Source organism: Leptidea sinapis, chromosome 11 (genome assembly GCF_905404315.1).
Source record: "Leptidea sinapis chromosome 11, ilLepSina1.1, whole genome shotgun sequence".
NCBI lineage: Eukaryota > Metazoa > Arthropoda > Insecta > Lepidoptera > Pieridae > Leptidea > Leptidea sinapis.
Genome location: NC_066275.1, coordinates 4,850,250 through 4,873,024, shown reverse-complemented (window position 1 = coordinate 4,873,024; position 22,775 = coordinate 4,850,250). Strand labels below are relative to the sequence as shown.

The 22,775-nt window shown below is 33.8% G+C and overlaps 2 long non-coding RNA genes across 2 annotated transcripts in view; both read right to left on the bottom strand.

Moving 5' to 3' along the window:
* Nucleotides 1-22,775, bottom strand: part of LOC126966779 (uncharacterized) — a 61,961-nt gene that overhangs the window by 16,428 nt on the left and 22,758 nt on the right. The window lies entirely within an intron of this gene.
* Nucleotides 8,792-20,413, bottom strand: LOC126966777 (uncharacterized). Its single transcript, XR_007729798.1, has 3 exons — nucleotides 19,373-20,413; nucleotides 19,105-19,240; nucleotides 8,792-9,830 (listed from the first exon to the last, which is right to left on the bottom strand). It is a non-coding gene; the product is annotated as an uncharacterized LOC126966777 (long non-coding RNA).

Sequence of the window (22,775 nt, the reverse complement as noted above, 5' to 3'; positions counted from 1 at the left end):
CAATACCACCGAACTCCTTTATAGACATTGGAGTATGTGTAACCTTGGTACACTCCCACAGAACCACCCTGGCTTCGTTCACTTGGGATCAATTCGAGTTTGTCTGTAAAGTTTTTATTAGTATATTTGAAATCCAACCATGATATTAGGTATTATATATATTATATGTATTATTATATATATATACATTCTCAAACTATCACACATAGCATCGTTAAAAAGAAAGGTAGACCGCTGCAAAACTGTAAGACGACGTAAGGCAAAGAGCAATTAATAAACCTTCTCCATGAAACATTACAAAAATAATTGTTACAAGAAAGATACAGAATAAATATTGATAATACATATAATATATGTACATAGTAATAATAATACTATATGTTTAACTCCTTAATAATTGAGTGCATTTTGTAGAAAACATAATGTAGGAATCAGACTTTATGTCATCAAATATCTCTTGGTTGAAGTATTTTATTAACATTAAATATTTTACACAAATCACATTCAGACAATTAATTATTTGTTACTTGAATCGGCATTGATGAAACTTAAGATATTTCTAATTTTCCTTATCGGGTCAACATTTTCAGTTTCATCTTCAGACTTATCTATAAAACGTTCGGGCTTAAGACGTTTATATTGACGGTAGTATGAAAGAAAACCGCCCGGAAGCGCTGAAATAAAAAATACACTACACTCAATATATTATTATTGTAATTTATGTTTCAGAGCAAACTCCAAGATTTATTTTTTGTAAGATATTGGCATCAAATATATACAATTGTTACATCGTAAGGTCTCATGTACTTCATTATAAACTCAATAATTATATATACGCGTTATTCTTTTATTAAATCAATTTACAAGCTTATTTCACATGAATAGCAAAATGATAGTTATTATTATAAATTAGATATTTAGTGTGTCAGTATCACCAAACGAGTTAGGATATCCGCTTATAGATAGAGCCGTCAAAGTTCCTCAGCAATGTTGGTGGCGGGTGGTCATGTTCTCCGATGCTCGCGACGGTGTTCTCCAATATGATAACCCTTGCATTGCAGCCGGCGCCACGTTTGGAGCAGTACCATCTTATCTTGCTGTGCATCTTGAAGAAGGTGTGTCCCATGTAGACGAGCATTTGGCCTTTTCCACTTTTACTTGGCATAAATTCTATGTGTGATGAATATGAACCTAAAAATAATTGGGTAAACTTTATTTCGAGAATTATTTCTATTTGATACCTGGTCTTTCCCACGTATCTTTAAAAATACCCTCTAGCTCTCAAATAGCATCTAGGAAGCGACAAAGAAGAGAAACATCGATAGTTATGTCAGGCTCAGGTAAATGCTTTAAATAAAACTCTCAATATAAAGTTGTTTCCTCTTCTAAACTAACTTTAAAACCACAATGTGCACAGCAAAAGTGTTAATATGACGAGTCTTCAAAAGCCATTATATTATAGACTACATAAGACAATACAATAGACAAGTTTTCGGGAGACAAAAGAGTAAAAATTATCATGCAGATAAATAAAATATTGTAATTTGCGGTAAATTACAATTTACAATATGCCCTGATAGTATTGTCACATTGTCTAGTCACAGAATAAAGAGTACCTACTACAGAAATTTCACCTTTTAGAGATATGTACTTTAGCTGGCCGCTAATAGGATGTATAACGTACTCAGTTTGCAGCTACATCTTATAAATTGTTAAATTGGTTTACGCACATTACGTATACTTGTTTACCGCTATTAAGCTACTTCAGTATTTATTGACAAGGTAAAAACTACTTCACGACTGGCACGATAACAAATTTAGAAACAATTATTTCTTCAAATCAATAATTACATTTTCTTTACCTCCATAAATATGTATGTAGAAACGTTTTATTATCTAAAAACATCTCCATTTTTGAGAAGACTTTTAACTCGAATCACGAATAAAATCGGCACGTGCGTTACGGTGATCGATTGACAATCGACTGAATGACTGCCTAGAGGGTTCCAAAAAGGGAGGTATGTTTAGGTTTCATAACTGAACAAATAATTTTATTGGGCGTTGTCATTTTCATTCACCTTAATATCATATTTCAGAATATTAATTATCTCAAAAAGAATACAAATTCACTTACTGAGATACTTAAACACATGATACACTTATTCAGCGTGAAATCTTAGTGTACACGTTACATAATTTTAGTCGTAATATTTATAATTACCTAGTTACATTAATATAAAAATTGAAATACCTACACTATTTTATTATTTGTTATAATAACAGCTGTGAGAGCATTTGTTAATAAGGTCTCGTTCATAGTCATAGCCGAAGCGGCGTAACACATAAGTTTTAAATATATCTAAATTATAAAATATTCTTTAATATCTCTTGGTTGTTTTACAATAGTCTTGTTCCATATTTTGTTCTAGGTTTTATTACGTAAATATTGAGGCTTGTCTTCTTAGAAGTTTTTTGCACAGAACAGGTAAAAAAATTGTTCTGTGGTTTTTTGCATGTTTATTCTTTTTTTGAATGTTATTTGTATGTAAATCCCTAGATAAAATATTTCTTATGATTCTCATAAAAAAAATCTTGTATTATATTTACAATCGTGGTCAACTAATTAGGGACATTCAAGATAGTGAAGAGAAATAACCGGTTATGCACATATAAATATAAAACCCTATTGATTTCTCAGTAAGTATTATTTTCATAGTTTGGTCTAATTATTTTGCAATAAATGACTGTAAATAAAAGATTAAATAAATAGAAAAAAGGTGTTTAATATCAAAGGTTAACCATGTATACAATTTAAGGTATAATTCTGTAGCTGGACATTTCATTAAGGAAAGTAAAGTAAAATGAAAAATAGAGTTAAACTAAACTAGTAATCTGTAGTATTTTAATTTCTTTAACAACTCTATTTTATTACGTGTAAGATCAGTACCCAGTAACAAAACCTTTGTTAGTAATTACCGCTTGACATGTTTCGACAGGAATGTTTTCCCATGCCTCACAAAAAGCTTCATTAAGTTCATCTAAAGTTGTGGTACGGTAAGTGGCAACTTTTTCTTGATTTCGTGCCAAAGGTGGTCGATTCGGTTGAGGTCCGGGCTATTTGCTGGCCAATCTAGCACTGATACCGACTGACTGTTAAGAAACGACTTGACTGAACGGGCGGTATGTTTCGGGTCGTTATCATGTTGAAACGTCCATATAAAAGGGAGATGTTCCTCAGCGTAGGAATGCATAGTTTCCTCTTATATTGCCTTGTATTGATGTTGGTCTAAATTACCCTGAACTTTCCTCACAGGTCACACTTCATGTCCAGAATATGAACCCCACATTTTAATGTTTCCACCGCCATGTTTCACCCGCTTTTCTGTGAATCTTGGATTCATTTCCGCTTTTACATGACGCCGTACGTATTGCCTTCCATCTGAAGAAATCAAATTAACCTTGGTCTCGTCAGAGAATAATACATGTTGCCATTGGGCGTAGGTCCAATGTCCATATTTACGTGCAAACGTCAAACGTGCATTTCTATGTTCTTTCGTCAACAACGCTACTTTGTGAGCCACTCTTCCGAACAACCCTGCTTATACTAGACGTTCTCTAACGGTCCTCGCTGATACAACGGCTCTTTCGTCCGCCTCAAACACTTCATGATGAATTAAAACAGAGCCTAGAAACGGATCTTTCTTAGCTAACCTGGTTATCATTCTATCTTCTTGCGGAGTTGTTTATCTCGATTTTTTTTTCTGGGCACATTTAAAGCTGTGTTGTTGCGCTTGAAATGTTGCACTGCATTGCATAACATATTTTTTGAACAATTTACATATTCTGCTATCATTCGGTATGACCAACCACGCTCCACAAACTTCATGATGATTTTTCGTAGTGTTGCATCGCAACTTTTATTTTTGCACATTTTTCTTCAAAATAGTAATATGCCGATGATATGAACCTTTCTAAAGAAATCCATAGTGTTGACGATGTAGCATTATTTCAAAGTGATATAACGCGTGTCCAGATGTAAAAAATAACCAAAATATACCAAAAGAAATAATCCTCTATCGGCAACTTATGTCATAAATGATAAACAATTGGTGAAGGTCACTGAGGTGAGAGACTTGGGGATAACGCTAGACATGAAACTCACCTTCATACCACATTATAACAATATAATTAGTAAGGGTTCTAGAATTTTAGGGTTCAAAAGACGAGCAACTAAATGTTTTAAGAAATCAAAACCTAAAATTTTGTTATTTCGTTCCTTGATCCGCAGTACACTTGAATTCGGTAGCGTTATCTGGAACCCTCGGTATTCTGTCCACAGGGATCGCATTGAACGAATTTATCGCTCTTTTACCAAGCATGTATGTTTTATGAATAGAAATATAAGCACCACAAGCAATTATCAACTATTAAAACAGATTAGTCTTTTAAAATGGATAAGCTCTCCGATAGAGGTCATACGACCTTGAGCTTGACCTCTCTATTTTATATAAAGTTTTAAACAACATGCTAGATACAAACAATATCCTGAGAAAAATAACATTAAACATACCAAGATTAGGGACAAGAAGCAAACACAAACTTTTCTATCTACCCACCGTAAGAACTAACGTTGGCAGTTGGTATTGCACCTATAGTATAATGATCCTTTAATTATTATCATATATTTTTTTTATTTTCTGCATAAGTATCTGTGCCATTTACTGTATAAGTGCCCAATAGAAATAATTCTCATTAATATTATGTGCTGACATTGACCTGTATTTGACTCATACACTGGAACTATTCTTGTGCAAGATTTAAGTCTAAGAGTGTATTGTGTATGTGTTGTTTGAGGACCTTTAAATAAATAAATAAAATAAAAATGCAATGACTCACCCCAGCTCAAAAGCCGCAAGTGTCTTAAAAAGAAGTTTACCAATAAAAATGTAATGGTAAATGTTCGGTGGTCTCAGCATGGTGTTATTCACTATAGCATTATTTGATCTGGTCAAGCAATAACGGCAGATGTCTTTTGTGCCGACCTCCGAACAATGATAGCAAAACTAGCAGTGAAACAGTCCGGCTCATGAAACGATCTTCACCATTATTGCTCCATGATGAGCGAGACCTCATACAGCACGAGAAACCGTTTTAACTCTATAGAAACTGCAATTAGAAACCATTCGTCAACCTCGGTATTCGCTCGACCTTCTTCCAACGGACTACCATTTTTTTTGCAGATTTGGACAAATTTCTACGTAATAAAAAGTTTTCTTCCCAGGAGGCAGTGCAAAATGCTTTCATATAGTTTGTCGAATCTTGATAATGACACTTCTGGGATTTATTACACAAATAAAATTTGAATGAAATGAATAAAGTGAGAGTTATCACTTTATAACATAACAAATTGTTTAGATTAACAAATTGTTTAGTTTATTTATATTCACAGTCACCTTAGGCAAAGAAAACAAAGATGTTTGGTTCTACTGCGAACGTCTGGATTCGCAAAAAGACATTTTTCAACTGCGGCGCCAAAATTTTTCAACAACCACCCTCCGGAGGCATCAATGTAATTCTGTGTGCCCAAAACCCTTCTCGAAAAAAAAATTAATGTTGGATATGAAGAAATATTTGCTAGTATGCTCTTTTGAAAACTTTAAATGTCTTTATGACAAGATTTAATACCAACACACTGGAACTATTCTTGCACAAGTATAGTTCCAGTGTTTGAGTCAAATACGACCTGAATTTGACTCATACAATGACAGCACATAACATAAATGAGAATTATTTCTTTTGGGCACTTATACAGTAAGCACAAAGACTTATACAGAAAATAAAAAAAATATATGATAACCTCATCATAAAATATTGCAACTATATTATCGACACAACTGTTCTCTCTCTACATTGAGTTTTTCCTACCAATTAATACTTTGAATATAATTATTGATTTCAAGATAATTCGCTTAGTAAAAATTTAATCTAGTTCTTGGTTTTTCTAAGCTTACACGACACTTTTGAAATAAATATTTCTAAACAAGGATGAAATGAATCTTTTTTGTAAAGGCTAACATTGGATTCTAGAGTTGCTATTGCAATGTTTGAAAGATCCAGGTCCAACATTCTATTATCAGTATTAACAATGTTAATGTATTGATAGAGACAACATAATGACATAAAGTCCACTAAACTATGACTGAGACTATAAGGGTGATTGGAAGGTACTACTACAAAAAATTCGGTACATCGACACTATAGGACCACGATATGAAACTTATGTTAAATCACCAATTATTATGACATCATAAAGGAAATCAATAGCATTACTGGTATGATTAAAGAAGCACTCCACTTCGTCTATCTTGAGGGGAGGAGGAAGATATACAACGCAAATCCCAAGCCTGTGCGACTGACCGTTCATGTGTAAGTTTAAAGATATCCATAATTCTTCATTCTTGGTTTCCCAGTTAATCAGACGTCTAGTGTCAAATATTTTCTTGATTGCAATTAATACTCCACCACCTTAAGATTTTTCGCTTCGCTTATCGTAAACGATCCACTTTTCATCGCATGTCACATTTCGATCCAATATTCCTTCATTTCTGTATCGATTCAACAAGGCAACACATGTTTCAACAGGCGTTTCTTTCTGCAGATCAGTCAAATCATGAGGCACCCATTTTTCATATTTTTTTATTTCTATTGATTTGACGCAAATGAGTTAATATTGTTGGTAAGGTTACATTAAGCAGTGCCGCTAATTCCAGGGTAGTTTGGTTTTAAAAATATTTGTATATGGTCATCATTGAATATTTTCTGTGTTGATAGTTATCTAGTTTCATCATGTTAACAATTAGACGCTTTTGCAACCAAGTAATATTCATGTGTCAAACATAATATGGATAGTCATAATTTTATAACTTTTTTGGGTATTATTTTAAAATGATTATTTTTTATTTACGTATCCTAATAAAAGCATTTGTAAATAGTGTTAAAATGTTCACAATAACAGGAGCGTGAACAATTAAATTACGTAAGAAATTAAATATACGTTAGAAGTGAATGCTATGGAGATCGCGACATACCCACAAGGAAGCGCGCGCCAAACTTCCTTATTCTCAACATAGATACTCTCTAATATTATAATTCTAAGACTGACTTTCCCTTACATGTTCTGAGAGTGGGAATGGCAATTTTATGTTTGTTTTATAATAGATATGGAGTTCACATAGGACATAATATTTTAAGAGATAATATATTCTGATGGCACTGTAAGTATATTCAGATTCTGTCGTGAAGCTCGACTAACATGACCATATATAGAATATCGTATTATTATTTCATATATTATTTTGTTTTGTCCTATAAAACGTCAGTCGGGCTTCTTCGCGTTAGCCCGCGTGTTACAGCACTAATGCTGTTATGTACATAATTTATACGTCTAGATAGAGCTACTAGACAACGGATCAAAACAGTAGGTCAACTCTAATTCAACGAAAAACGAAGTTTCGATTGAAGTTTCGGGTGTTCCTACTACGGTTCCATTCGTTTCGAAGTTTCGTCCCGAACGTCATTGTTTGACATTTCGAATTGCTAAACCTACTCTAATTTATTTACGTTGCGAACGTGTTTGAATGTGACAGCTGTTTGTTCGGAATTTTAACCTCAACTTGACGAAACCAAGGATGTTACCTTTTGATTTACGTTTGTGTGGTTTTTGTTGCAAATTTGCTTTTAATGGCTTCGAGAATTCTTTTAATCGAGGTTGCTCTACGTGAAGAACATTTAGAACGTAGAGAGAACCGACGCCGCCTGCGCAAACAATTTCTTCTTCTTCTTCGCGTGCCTCTCCGACTAGCGAAGGTTGGCAGTCAGCTTTGTAATTTTAACTTTTTGTCCTTCGCGAGGCGAAATAGTTCTGCCGCACCCGCGATGACAGTCCACTCTCGGATGTTGCAAACAATTTAATATTAGTGAAATTCCCAACTTAGAGTGTGTAGGAAACTGAAATAAACTATAGTCTTCTGTGTTTTATATACAAGGGATGGTCAATACCATCCCTTGTATATAAAATCAAATATCAATATATTCCCGAGTTGCCTCCGTCTGAACTCAAAACTGAAAGAAGCAGGCGGGTTCCCTCTTAATCAGCTGCTTCTTGACCTCAAGCTCTACAGGTGTTGTTTTTGTTTAGTTTACCAGTGAGAGGCTCCTTTGCACAGGATGCCGGTTAGATTATGGGTACCACAACGGCATCTATTTCTGCCGTGAAGCAGTAATGGGTTAGCGTTATTGTGTTTCGGTCTGAAGGGCGTCCTAGCTAGTGAAATTACTGGGCAAACTAAACTTAACATCTTATGTCTCAAGGAGACGAGCGCAATTGAGTTGCCGATCAGAATTTTTGGGATTTTCAATTACAATCAGATGAACGTCCTGCTCGTCTCGTCCATTATTGTCATAAAAAAGGTAGGTCGAAGGGCATGAGTTGCATTAGTACAACTGTAAGAAAGGATAAAGGTAGAACTTTATCTTACTTACTCTTTTCTAATATTCCTATTTTTAGTGATATCTATACATATATAAGTACTTACTTATAAATAAAATTAGAGTGTAATAATTCTAATATTGAAAAAACCGTTTTTTACTACATGTAGGTATATGAATATATATACGATACATACACCAAGAAACGGTCTAACTCTAAATATAATTTCTATGGCAAACCAACGTTTGCCGGGTCAGCTAGTTTATAATAAGTTTCATTTTTTTTTATTAATAAAGAACAAAATTTATTTTTTATTATAATTTATTGTAACATAAAAACTTACTTACAGCTAACTAAGAGTAGGTACTGAGACATATAATTTAAAAGGTATAGCTTCATCAACCTATGTGCAGCTGCATTTGAAAAGATGTAGTTTTAAAAGGATGGTTATATGAACAGGCAATATTTTTAGTGAAAAAAAACAAGTATAGAACTGATATTTACTTAAAACTATCGGATAGAACGAGTAGTGAGGTGTGTTAAAAAGACCTTTAGAATGTAATTTAAAAAATTATATTAACATAATTAAGAACTCTTTTTAGAAAACTTTTTAAAGAATTCAAACAAAAAACCTTAAGTACTAATTTGACATGTTTACATTGGGTCTGTAATACAAATACCTTTGGTTGTCATTAGTGACTTCCCCATCGTTGGCACGAAATAGTACTCTTCAAATTAGTCGGATACAAATAATATTCATTTCAATCGTTCACCATTCGTTCACGAATATTGTCTATGGTTCCGAACCTCGTCGATCTGTCCGAAAACAAAATAGAGTAGGGTCACTATCGAAACTTCGTTTAAATTTCGTTCGTTTAAGAAGTTTCGTTTCGGAGAAAGGGCGTAAACCCCCAGGTCAGGTTTATTACTTTAGTGCGTGATAAGCTACGTCTTACACTCACGATTTGTATGTCACTTCGTGTTAGTGTGCGTGCATTGCTCAAAATAGAAGTAAACAGTCAACCTCAATTTTTTTCGATGTTTTCACCCATCTAGACGTATAAATGGTGTAAGATGAAGGCACACCGGCCTTAACGGTTAAATATAGTAAATAATGAAGTTCAACAGCGGATCAAAGCCCCCTCATGGTTGACACACAAGTTGGGTGGCGGATGATTATGACTCCCAACTTCAAGGAAGTCGCTGTCCACGACCACCACTCGTGCCTTGCAGGACGGTTTCTTCGAACAATACCATCGATTCTTGCTGGTCATCGTCACAAACGTATACTGCTTGTAGTACAATATGTACTTTCCGTATTTCGACGGGAAGAATCGAGCCTCTGTAAGGAATAAATTATATTTGATTTCATACTTGATAAATAATTATGTTACAATATAGAATAAAAGGAGATATAGTTTTAATTATGTATTAATTAAATATTAATAAAATAATAAATTGAATTCGGACTCAACAGGGTTAAAACCAAGATGATGATAGTAGACCGCGTAAATAACAAAAGTAGAATTTCAAAATATTGCCCACTGTGAGGTGGTGCCAACCTACACCTATCTTGGTTCTACTATCTCCAATAACGGGAGTTGCGAGCTGGAATTCCGAAGGCGATGTGCTATAACCAGATCTGCGGTAGAGAAGCTCAAAAGAAGAAGATCTGGAAGGACAGAAGACAAAACCACGAGGGGAAAAGAGCGAGAGGCCGCTCACTCACGCGATGGACTGACAAAACAAAAACAAAACAGTGACCCAGACACAGTAGTGGAGTGTTCCGCAATGCTGTAAACCGTCAAAAGTGGAGGAGCATCGCGAGGCAGTTATAGGTAAGTTATATAAGGCAAGTAAATGTTAAATACACTTTTTCACTCACACCTATAATAATAATAGTTATTTATGCAACTGTTGTGTAATAAGTGGTATTAAAACACGAGTGTGGGTGATAATAGTATCACATGAGTGAGAATACCTAATTATCAACAGTTGCATACAAGACTTTATCTACACCCATGATATGAATCCTCTATACAAGATTCTGAAACAGCTTTCTGCTAACATTATAAAAAGCCAGTCCTCGTAACCATAATATCATCCAACGGGGTGTTATTATGAAAACGGAAGATATAATGTTGTACTGAATTTCATGACAACACTCGATTGGATGATGTAATGGTTATTAGGACATTGGGTGTTTTAATATTGGCAATAAGCTAACTGTTACAATCTTTAATAGAGGATTTAAAAAATCGGTGTAGATAAACTACAAAATCGAAAACATCCAAAAGCCCGTTAGACACTAAATATAAAACTTATAGGAGTTATCCTGAATTATCGTTTTGTTCGTGAGAATCTATAAAGAATCCACACACAGATCTAATTTTTATATATAATTTATTTGTATGTTTACTTTGTAAAATATATGGGTAAGAGCGAAGAGTATTCGAGTTCGAAATGGATGATCATTATTTAAACAATTAATTGCTTTCATAATATATAATATATTTTAAAGAAAAATTAAATAAATTATTGAATGTTTAATATGAAGTTTTGCAGTTCACCTGATTTTTTAATATTACAGAATTTAAATCAAAGAAAACTTAGTATCTACTATACATATGTTTGTAATAATTCAAACGGTCACGACATGAAAAGCCTATATAAAAAATCTTGTTAGGTTGACAGGTCCACCTTGACTTATTCGAAGCAACCATTAACTAAGCAGTTATTTTTATGGCTGTTAGAGTTTATCACCTTGAGATATAAGATGTTAAATCTTATTTGCCCAGTAATTTCACTAGCTACGGCGATCTTCAGACCTTAACACAATAATGCTTCACGGCAAAAAATAGACGCTACAGTAAATAGATACCTATAGCTAAAAATATTGAAGACAAAACATGTAAAGCTAAGAATTGTTACTCAGAACAGTATCTATCGGCTTATCAACTTAATTGTGTATTGTGACTTTGGTGGTGTTTGTTTGTTTTAAAATTATTACAATTTGCTTTTATTTAATAATGCATACTGCCAATTTCAAAATTCTGCTTCAGCGTTTAATTATATCATATTATCTAGTTTTGAAATAGAAATATTTTTTTCATATTACTTCATAAAGGTAACTAAATATTTGTTTAAATTTTGAAAATAATAATAATAAGAATTTTCGTTTTGTGTCCTATAGAATCCTGTTAATTGCCTGGCCAATGCGGCACATGTGTGTGATCTCCAATTTCATAAATTTCATTAGAAGCAAGTACCACTTTCGCCTTACAACCCCTGCCTTTCTTTGAACAGTACCACCTGTTCTTAGTTCGCATGGTCACGTACGTATTGCCCTTGTAAACGAGAATCTTCCCATTGTTACGATTTGATGGGATGAACACTGCGTCTGCTGGAAAACAAAAGTTAAGTCTTTCAATCTCCCTTTCCAATGAGTTTGACAGTTACGGGACTCATGCTTCTTAGAAAACAAAAGGCTAAACCTGTTTTTTCTATGACAATAAGGGACGAGAGAGAGAGCAGGACGTTCAGCTGATGGTAATTGGTACGCCCTGCTCATTATTATGCAGTGCCGCTCAGGATTGTTGAAAAACCCAAAAATTCTGAACGGCACTACAATGGCACCTTGAGATATAAGATGTTAAGTCACATTTGCCCAGTAATTTCACTAGCTACGGCGCCCTTCTAATTTTTACACGTTACTGCTTCACAGTAGAAATAAGTGGCGTTGCGGTACCCATAATCTAGACCGCATCCTGTGCAAGGGATCTTCCCGCTGGTAAAACCAGTAGCAACAGAAAAACCAAAAGTTATGTGAAATAAATTATTTATGATTGAAAACCCATCGAGTACCATTTACATCAACTATAAGGCGGACTATCGAAGAAGTGAAAAGATAAACGGTTTGATTTGATTTATTTCAGGCTATTATTTGGTACCCCAAGCCACTTTAAATTTGCTCATGAGTCTGTCAGTTGAAGACACTTTGAGAATTCGTTGACGCAAAAACACACAAAATCCCCAATAGTCGTTGTACTGGTTAAAAAATACCCGAGTGCAAAGTATGAGATTGTTTACTTATTCGATCGCGTAAAAGTACAGTACGTATTGCGTCGAAAGAGCGCCATCTAGTGAAAGTAGAGGAAAACATCATAACGCTCTTTAATGATATCTTCAATAATATAGTGTATAAGATCAGCAACGCTCTTGTGATACCTCTGGTGTTACTAGAGAGTATGGGCTGCGGTGGTCGCTTACCTACGATGTCATGGTGACTGTTTGTCTCCTTTTCCATAAAAATAAATGAATTGAATTGGTGATGCGTCTCCTGCCTCTCCTACCGTCTAACGGGAGGTGTGTCGGAGTAGTAATTAAAAGACAGGAGGCAGAGGGTTACTGCAAATGGTTACACTTCATATACCTTTTTCCCTACTTGAGGCGTTTCTCAAGGCTCACATCTTGGTCCCGTACTTTTTAACGCTTTTATTAATGATATATTGGATCAAATAACATCTAGCAAATGTTAGATGTTCGCTGACGACTTAAAAATTTATAAAGAAATTAAGTCTCAAAATGACACAAGACTTCTTTAAACTGACCTGGATAATATTTGCAACTGGTGTAATATAAATAAAATAATACTTAATCCGAAATAATGATAACAAGATCACTAGAAATAGAAGTGAGACTGCATCATCTTACGTCGTTAATAATGTTCCCTTTTGGAACAGGCATAATTAGTTCGTGATCTTGGTATACTTATAGACAAAACACTAAATTTTATTCATCATATTGAAAACATCATCCTTAAATCTCAATTGTGTGTCTGTACAATGCTTTGGTACGAAGTGCACTCGAATACGTTACTCCGGTTTGGAATTCCCAATATAATGTCGATACTGAAACATCAGAGCGTATTCAACGTAATTTCACTCGCTTTCTAGCTTTTAAAGACATAAATTCAAATTCAAATATTTTTATTCAAAATAGGATTTATAATCACTTATTGAACGTCAAAATCTACCACCCATTCAAAAGAGACTGCCTGACCTGAGAAGAATGGGCGCAAGAAACTCAGCGGGCTTTTTTTATATATAAAATATGGATTACAATGTAATATCGTACAATAAACATTAATAATTGAAGAGCCTGAGGGTGTTCGCTTTAATCCCAGTCCGTGGTGTCATTAAGAAAATCGTTTATGCTATAATAACCTTTGCCACACAAAAGTTTTTTAACAATTCTTTTAAATTTCGTAACACATTTGTTTTGTACATTTTCTGGGATCATATTGTAGAAGCATATACATCGCCCAACAAAAGACTTACTAACTCGACCCAACCGAGTAGTAGGCGTAACAAGTTTATGTTTGTTCCTCGTGTTAACATTGTGAATGTCACAGTTTTTAGAAAATTCCTCAATGTGCTTATGAACATATAAAACATTATCAAAAATGTAATGAGAAGCAACAGCCAAAATGTTTATTTCTTTAAATTTTTCTCTTAATGATTCTTTAGGACCTAGGTTATAAATCGCGCGAATAGCCCTCTTCTGCAGCACAAAGATAGTATTAATATCGGCCGCACTGCCCCATAACAATATACCATAGGACATAATACTATGAAAATAACTAAAGTATACTAATCTCGCCGTATCTATGTCAGTTAACCGTCTGATTTTCTTAACCGCATATGCTGCAGAACTAAGCCTATTCGCCTATTTCGCGCAAGAGTAATGCCAAGAAATATAGCAGATTCCACTGGTTTTACCACCTCTCCATTTAATAAAATATTCGCATCTACATTTTTGACATTTGGCGCGGTGAATTTAATATATTTGGTTTTATGATTATTTAACAATAAGTTTTTGGCGCTAAACCAGTACACGATGTCAGATAGAGCATTGTTTACATCGTCATATAAAACTTGGCTTCGTTTCACTTTGAATATAAGTGAAGTGTCATCCGCAAAAAATACCACCTTGTGTTTTTTTTTCTATAAGGTTAGGTAGATCATTTATATAAATTAGTAAGAGGAAGGGTCCAAGAATAGACCCTTGTGGTACCCCCATACCGAGAGGAGTCCCAGGAGATCTCCTGCCATTCACCTCGACCCTCTGAATCCTATTATTTAAATATGAGATCAGAAGATCGAGTGCAGATCCTCTTATACCATAGTGGCATAGCTTCCTGACCAGCGTTGAATGTTGAACACAATCAAAAGCCTTCGATAAATCACAGAAGATACCAAGTGCATTCTGTGATTCCTCCCAGGCCTCAAAAATATTTCTGATGAGTTCAACACCTGCAGCCGTAGTCGAGCGTCCCCTAGTAAAGCCAAATTGTTTTATATGAAGTAACTTATAAGTGTTAAAGTGAGTAAGCATTTGGCTTAAAATAATTTTTTCAAAAATTTTACTAAGGGTCGGCAACACCGAATCAGGGCGATAGTTATTCGGGTCAGAAGTGAGTCCTGATTTAAATATTGGTGTAATTTTACTATACTTCAGAAGGTCAGGAAACACGCCATGTTTAATACAGCTATTAAAAACTAGTGCTAGATATGGTGCTATGACGTCAATAACAGAACTTATTATTTTTACAGATATGCCCCATATATCAGCAGTTTTTTTCATTTCTAAGGATCTGAAATTTTTCATTATTTCAGCTGGGCTAACAACACTGAATTTGAAATTTTGTTTACATTCCTTAACATTTTCCAAAAGAAGTCACTCGGCAACACTGGTGGAGGAGACAAGGGTGCTTGAGATGGAAACTGGAATGTCAGAAAAAAATTCTCAAAAGCAGAAGCTACTTCCTGCTCAGAGTGGATTTTTGTATTGTTTATTATTAGATTATATTCAAACTTGCAGTCTTTCGCTCTTCCAGATTCCTAGATAATAACTTTCCAAGTCATTTTTATTTTATTTGAAGCATTTTTAATTATTTCTCTAATATGCGTTGACTTAGCTATAGTACATACTTTCTTAAATAATTTTGAATAATTTTTCACATATACAAGGAAAGATGCATCATGATTACATGATGATCTCTCACTATATAGTTCATATAACCGTTGTCTGCTCCTATGAATACCAGCTGTTGCCCAGTTGTTAAATGACAAGAGACCACCCGAGTTGACTATCTTTGAAGTAAAATATAGAAGCAAACTCTGTTTTAATTATTTTAAATAACTTACCATACATCTCATTTGGAGTACTGTTATAATTCAAATACAAGTTTGAGAGTTTTTCTGAAACATTGCCTCTATATATCTCCATGCGCCTATTGTTTACCGGAACAAACATAAACTTTTTAGTTGAAGTACATTTGTTCCCTTCAATATTAAAAGAGGCTAATTGACCAAAGTGGTCTGAGCTCAGTTTACTAATTATTGATTGAGAAATAGGTTTATGATTAGTAAAAATATTATCAATACAGCTTTTAGAGGTGCTGGTTACTCTAGTAGGTTCTAAGAAAATATTTGATAAATTATATGATTTAAACAAAGATTTGAATCTAATACTTGTGGTGGATTTTTCTAATAAGTTAATATTAAAGTCACCACAAATCATAATATATTTCTTAGATTCTGATAATTTTGATAGAACCTCCTCCAATACACTCTCAAATAACTCATATAATGCATCGGGGGGTCTGTATATACTTACAACAATGGCACACTCAAGCTCTGCACAGGCTATTTCAATGGTACGTTCAACAGAGAGGCCCACAATATCTTTACGGTCTTTGAATTTAAATGATTTACTTATAAGTATAAGAGAGCCGGCACGTGTTGCCTTTTCTCTGCTAAACACACTTGCCACCCGATGACCACTGGAGTTAAAAATGAGCTCATATTTTCTAAGCCAGTGTTCAGTAAGACATAAGATATCAATATTTTCATGGTTCATTAGTAACTCCAGTTCCAGTTCTTTACCTAACAATCCTTGCATATTTTGGTGCAGGGCAGTAACCTGCGCCTGTCGTACGGACTATAAAATAAGACCATTGACCATTTAAATAGGACGAATAACCGATGTGTAAACTTTATATAAAATTATACAAGGTAGAATCATATCCTCAGAATGTCTTAATAATGTAAACCTTACAGTCCCTAGAAACAGACCAAGATTCCCTATCAAAAATATTTTCAGCCCAACAATCAGCAGAACTAATATAGGTAAACACGCCCCCTGAAACATAATTATGAGCATTTTAAAGGTAATATAGATATTTTTCATATGGTTAATATCAATAAATTCAAAACCGACTGCATTGAAATATTAAGATCTTAGTTATGTAAGTTAAATTAGAAGTTAATTATTGTATCGTTGTATAGTAAAATTTATAATTCTCTTGTTTATAATAGAAATGTAATTAAGTCATTTTTCATTACCATTTTTGTTAAACTCGTCATTTCTTTAATTTATTATGTTTAATTGTTTAACTTTGTTGTGTTTATCGCACTATTGTAAATGTTTTTTAGACCAGCTGTAAAGAGATGTCGTATTGTACTATCCCTTGTGTACTTGCTTAAATTTTAATTGTATAATGATGTGCTGATCGTGTTACTATCTAAATATATAAATAAATAATAGTAAAATAACATTCTGCTACTGTTTTGTCTTATTCCATAAAAATAGCTAGTAAAGGATAACGCTCTATTGAATAATCAACAACCGTTTCACCTTCAGTGTGTTAGGTGTCGTACATGTAAAGCCCACCACCAGTCGACAGCTGGAGGTGTGTCAAACTGTCTTGCCACAATGCTACAAGGGACCGCAACTGTTAGAACAGTATTATCGAAAGGGACATCTATGGAGGTGGCACGAGAAAATGCTGTCAGAAACACTGTTACACTGGCATAATTATTATAGACAAGAAAAAGGAGAGATACAAATTTTATTTTTACCAAAATTAATCTACGATGCGGAATTCGATCCCGCGCTCTCTGCTTCCTTGGTATGTTTGTTCAGCTCGGGTTGTGGCTCCATCTACAGGATCTACTTTATAGTTGATAGCTTGTTCAACCCCAATTATAACATATTAGAGCAATGACTTGAGATGTCGTTCTTTCAAATCTAAACACTTTGATATTTTTTTAAAATAACGAACTGTTTAAACAGGGGAGAGTCAGTCGGAGGGCTGCAGGCATGAAAGAATTAAGTCACCTTGTTGCTAGGATTTTATTACTTACATTATCCTACATTAAAAAAATATTTAAAAATTACTAATTATTTGATATAAATACTGAATTGGTAGAGTTTATCTGAGTAATACATATCGGGTCATACTTATCTGAACAACTTTTATAATACAAACTATCTGACCCGACACACGTTGTTCTGTCAATAGAAAACAAATGATATACCTAACTATTCGGGAATAATAATATAGTCTAATGCCATCGGAAATTAATAATTTCATAACATGTGGTGATTGTATTAAAAAAATCTACGTGTTTAAAAACCGACTTCAGAAACTAAAAGCCAATCTTATTCCTATAATATTAATAAAATACTATTATTTGTATGTGCTATCTAGATAGATATATTGATAGATTTTAAGACGGTGCCAAATCCCAAACAAAATAAAACTTAATATAACTTACTGTTGTAATTATTAACGACGTCTGCTCGCTTGGTTTGTTGTTCTAGAATCTAGACGAAGCTATTCCGCTCAAAGTTACACGTGGCGAGTGTAGGTTCCTCTTATTACATATTTTGGCTTGGCACCGACTTCAAACCTATCAATAGATTTCTTTATTATATTCTTTTAAACTTTTTCGTTTTTTAAGTCCGTTTTTTAAACGTAGTTTTTTTTTATTTTTTGCTTATTAGTGTGTGTAAAAGGCTGTACTGTAAACTGCAGTAGGTTTTTTCTCGATTAAATCAGGTAAACTATAATATTTCGTTGCTTTTTGTCATATAAGTATTAAATAGTATTTTTTTTAAGTAGCTATTGGTAGGCCTTCGAAAGGTGCCGCGCGCCTTAAACAATATAGATTCCATTAAACGGGAACGGAAATATAAATCGACTCCGAATAAATGATGTTCGAAACTATTTCACGTTCTTGTAAGAAAATGAAATATCGTGAAGAACGTTTGTCAGCTATGAATAGCAGGTAGCCTAACACCCACATATCAGGACACGGGTTAATAAAAATAGTATATCATCAACCTAAATGAAAACTAAAAAAGCTGCACTTGAAATAAAATTACATCTTCCACGTAATCAATAACATCATCCACGTAAACATGGATGTTCATAAAAGTATTACGTCAAACTATGTGAAATTCTTATGAGACCAAATGGCATATTATTCCACATCAAACTAAAGAATCACGTAAATTGGATTATAAATCTCAGCGTAATCAGTGTACATACATAAAAAAAATCCAATCGAATTGAGAACCTCATCCTTTTCGAAGTCAACAACAAACAATTTTTTCAAGACAGGTTCGATTCTAATATAATATGTTAAGTGAGTCCACACTCCACATCATCTAATAAGAACCATAGAACCATAATTCCATCGAGCTGACGGTGATACTTCGGTCGTTCATGGTGGTGCTCGCCAATAACTCTAACAATCCGACCAGACCTGTCCAACTTTATCTTCGCTCTGCATCCCTTGCCCTTCTTAGAACAGTACCAATGACATTCGTTAATCTGAGAGTAAGTGTAACCGTCGTACATCAGCAAGTTCTTCTTCAAACCAGATGGAATCAGCCGATAACCTACAACATATAAATAAATGATAAAAATAATTTGTCATTATTCTACTAATTCAGATGCAAAACACCTGTAAATTCGTGTATCGAGTGCCTATATTAAACTTCGTGTTTGAATAGTTGATAAGTTAAACATACTTTATCTTCCATGGTGCAATCCGGCATACTCGCTTTCGTTGGACAAGTATCGAGACGAGGCGGCCAGTCTATAGAGCGCCTTATCGTGCCATTAGACCGCATGGAAGGTCACCTATGATACGACGATGGACCGAACAGATCAAGTCTGCTGTGGGCGACCCCGTGCTGGAGTGCACTCGAACGACCTCTAACAGACAGAGATGAAGAAGAGACAGAGAAGAAGAAAACATATAATTATAAACGTTGATGTGTAGCCTTTAAATGTAACTTTATTTGTAACATTACTTTAAATTATCTTATATGTATGTAACTTATAAAATTTGACACCGGTTAGTCCTCTGTCAGTCAGAGTTAAGCCTCTCCATAAGTGATATACACTTATTACAAAATATGTTCGTTGAGTCCGTCATTCAATAAACAGATTCACTTCACAGTTTATGATAGATACCGTCCGCCATCACAACATACCGCGGTGGCTTGTGTGTATGTTGCAAGAAGGATTTCTGCAGATCTATATTCCCATTTCTAACATGCACCTTAGCTTTACAATCCCCAGATTGTTTCTTCGAGCAATAGTAGTGTTGTGATTTTCGGTTCAACGAAAATGTGAACCCGCCAGCCATTAGTAGAGTTTTATTATTTCCTATTGGTATAATCTTAAAGTCGATATCTGTAAATTAATAACCAAATATTGAAGGTTTCCGAAGCGATTCTCAATATGAAAATGATCAACTCGTTACTGAAATAAAAATGAGAAGAAAGCAGCTTTGGATGATAGATTGGTAGCACCTCGCTTCAAATGAGAGTTGGTCATTATTTAGTTAATATAACATTAACAACGCATTTTATAGACTGTTATATGATCCATAAAGCATCTTTTAAGTGTTATATGTTATGCAGAAAAAAAAATTAGCAACGGCCGCACAAAACATAGCATTCAAGAATATTTTGATGGAATGATGATAAAAGTTCATGATAGTTGCTTCTAGTTCAGCAATATAATAGAATATTTAATGTGATCTTTTTATGAAAGCAATCAGATTAGAATCGATAATGAAAATATGTAAAGTGAAGGTACATCTAAACTAATATTATAAATAGGAAACATTTGTGTTTTTGTATGTACCTATGTTTAAAATGTTTTCACACAAAAACTACTGGACCTATTTCAAAAATCTTTCACCATTAGAAAGCTACATTATAACGGACATAGCTTTATTACATTTTAAAAAACAGGGGTCCCTAATAATAATGCAATAATAGAACCCAAGGTGTGAAAAAATTTGTCATCAAAAATCTGTCATCGCGTGCGCTGCGGAAACTATTGATGATAGAACAAAAAAATATTCTACAATATTCGAGAAATATCCATATCTACAAAAAAGTCCGCGATACGATATGTTCAACTGACTTTTTTGAAAATTTTTATAAAAATACAATTAAAACCATAAATCTAAATGTGTGAAAAATAATAAAATTTATTTACTATAAGTAAATATGTAAAACCCATGCAGTTTATAATCGTCAGCATGATGTATGAGATGTTCATGAAATTCCAAAAATTTAAGTATGCATTTAAAGAAATAAATGAAAAATGAAATGAAAGTGGAGCAAATGAGTGAAGAAATAATGAGGCATCAAATATATAAGGCAAGTGTGTGTGGGCAAGTCGGTCGCGGGAGCCTTCGTAGAACATTCGTCGACCAAATTGGGGACGTTTTGAGAAAAGGAGAGGTCCGAAGCACCCGAAACCGGCGAGCATGTATGAAAAGAGTAATGAAGGTAGAGGAAGCGCGTGAGGTTTGTAAGGATAGAAGCAAATGGCATTCTATTGTCTCTGCCTACCCCGACGGGAACAAGGCGTGAGTGTGTATGTATGTATTAAAGAAACAGTACCTACATAATATAAGAATTCTTGTCTGCTTGGCGATATAAGGCTTCAGAGGTTTGAATACAGTTTTCTTTGATGTATTGTGTTCACAAATAAAGTTGATGAAAATAATACGCTAAATATTTGGCTAAGTTGCGGATAGCCCTCTAAATAAAAATAATTATTGTTATAAAATATATTCTCTATAACATTAAAAGCTGGTGACAATTTAAACAAGAAAATTAAATTATAAATACATAAAATAAATATTATCATAATATACATGTACCTATATATAATGAATAAATTAAATATGTATCTATAATGTGTAATTATAATGATGACAAACCTAATTGATTTAAGTTGAAGAGATCATAGTAATGGAGGTGTCGGTAACATTAGATTTGTGTGCCAACAAAGTAATGCAGTTTTAAAATTAAAGTTGTCGATGTAATGTTCACTTTGTCAATATAATCCTGAAGTATTACTAAATTTTAGTGTTTAAATAAAGAATAAAAAGAAACAAATAAGTTGTGTTATAATAAACGTTAATTGAGAAGTATTTAATCAACACATGGACTTGGTAAAAACGACACCCTAAGTTAAAAATCAAAAGGGACTGAATCTTTTCTTATACGCACGATGTCTGTGAGAATACAGCGTACTTTTCAAACTATTAAACGGTGGGACTGGAAACGTATAACCTAAGCTTGTATATTCATCAAAAATTTCATTATAAATCTTTGTAATTGGTGTTCTTTCGGTCATAGCTCTATCGATGCACAGTTGTATTCTTCTTTTGATCTCGTTTTCTTCTTCATTCGCTTCACAATTATGTTTCTTCTCGTTAACAATATCATCACCTTTAGTAACTAAGACAGCATTGCAAACATTTCGTTTAACACATTCCCATACCCTCGTCTGCACTATTGGATTGACACGTTTTAAAGTATATCTATAACCATTTCGTAATAAAATATCTCTGCCTCTTTTTGATCTCAAGACTTCTAAGGGTGGGTCTGAGTTGTTAAATAAACTGGATATTAATAAGACCTCTGGTCCTGAAACTGTCAGACACGTTAGAAATAAAACAGCTAGTAATTGTTATAGACAAATAAACAAAATAGAATTCTTGCAAACATGAAATCTATTGAAACACCAAAATTCGACACAATTAAAACACATGTTACATTAGATTGTTTATTGAAATTAAAAACGTGCGTCGGGCTGTGTGAAATATGGGGTTCCGTTATAGTTTGTTATATTATACACAGGGCTTGTTGTTTTATATTATGGTTAATGAGTTGCGTTCACTACTGGCTACATAAATTACTTGTTAACTAGTGAAGCCGACTGAACTGTGAAAAAATCAACCATTTAGCTGGCAGGAGAACGACGATTGACTCTAACAAGAACTAACACTGAAGAAGTCTATATATATATACTTAGACTGTTACAATTAAAAATAAACAAAATATTAGTAGTATGTAGTAGAAACAATGTAGGTATGGAGCCAAATGCAATTTTTAAAAT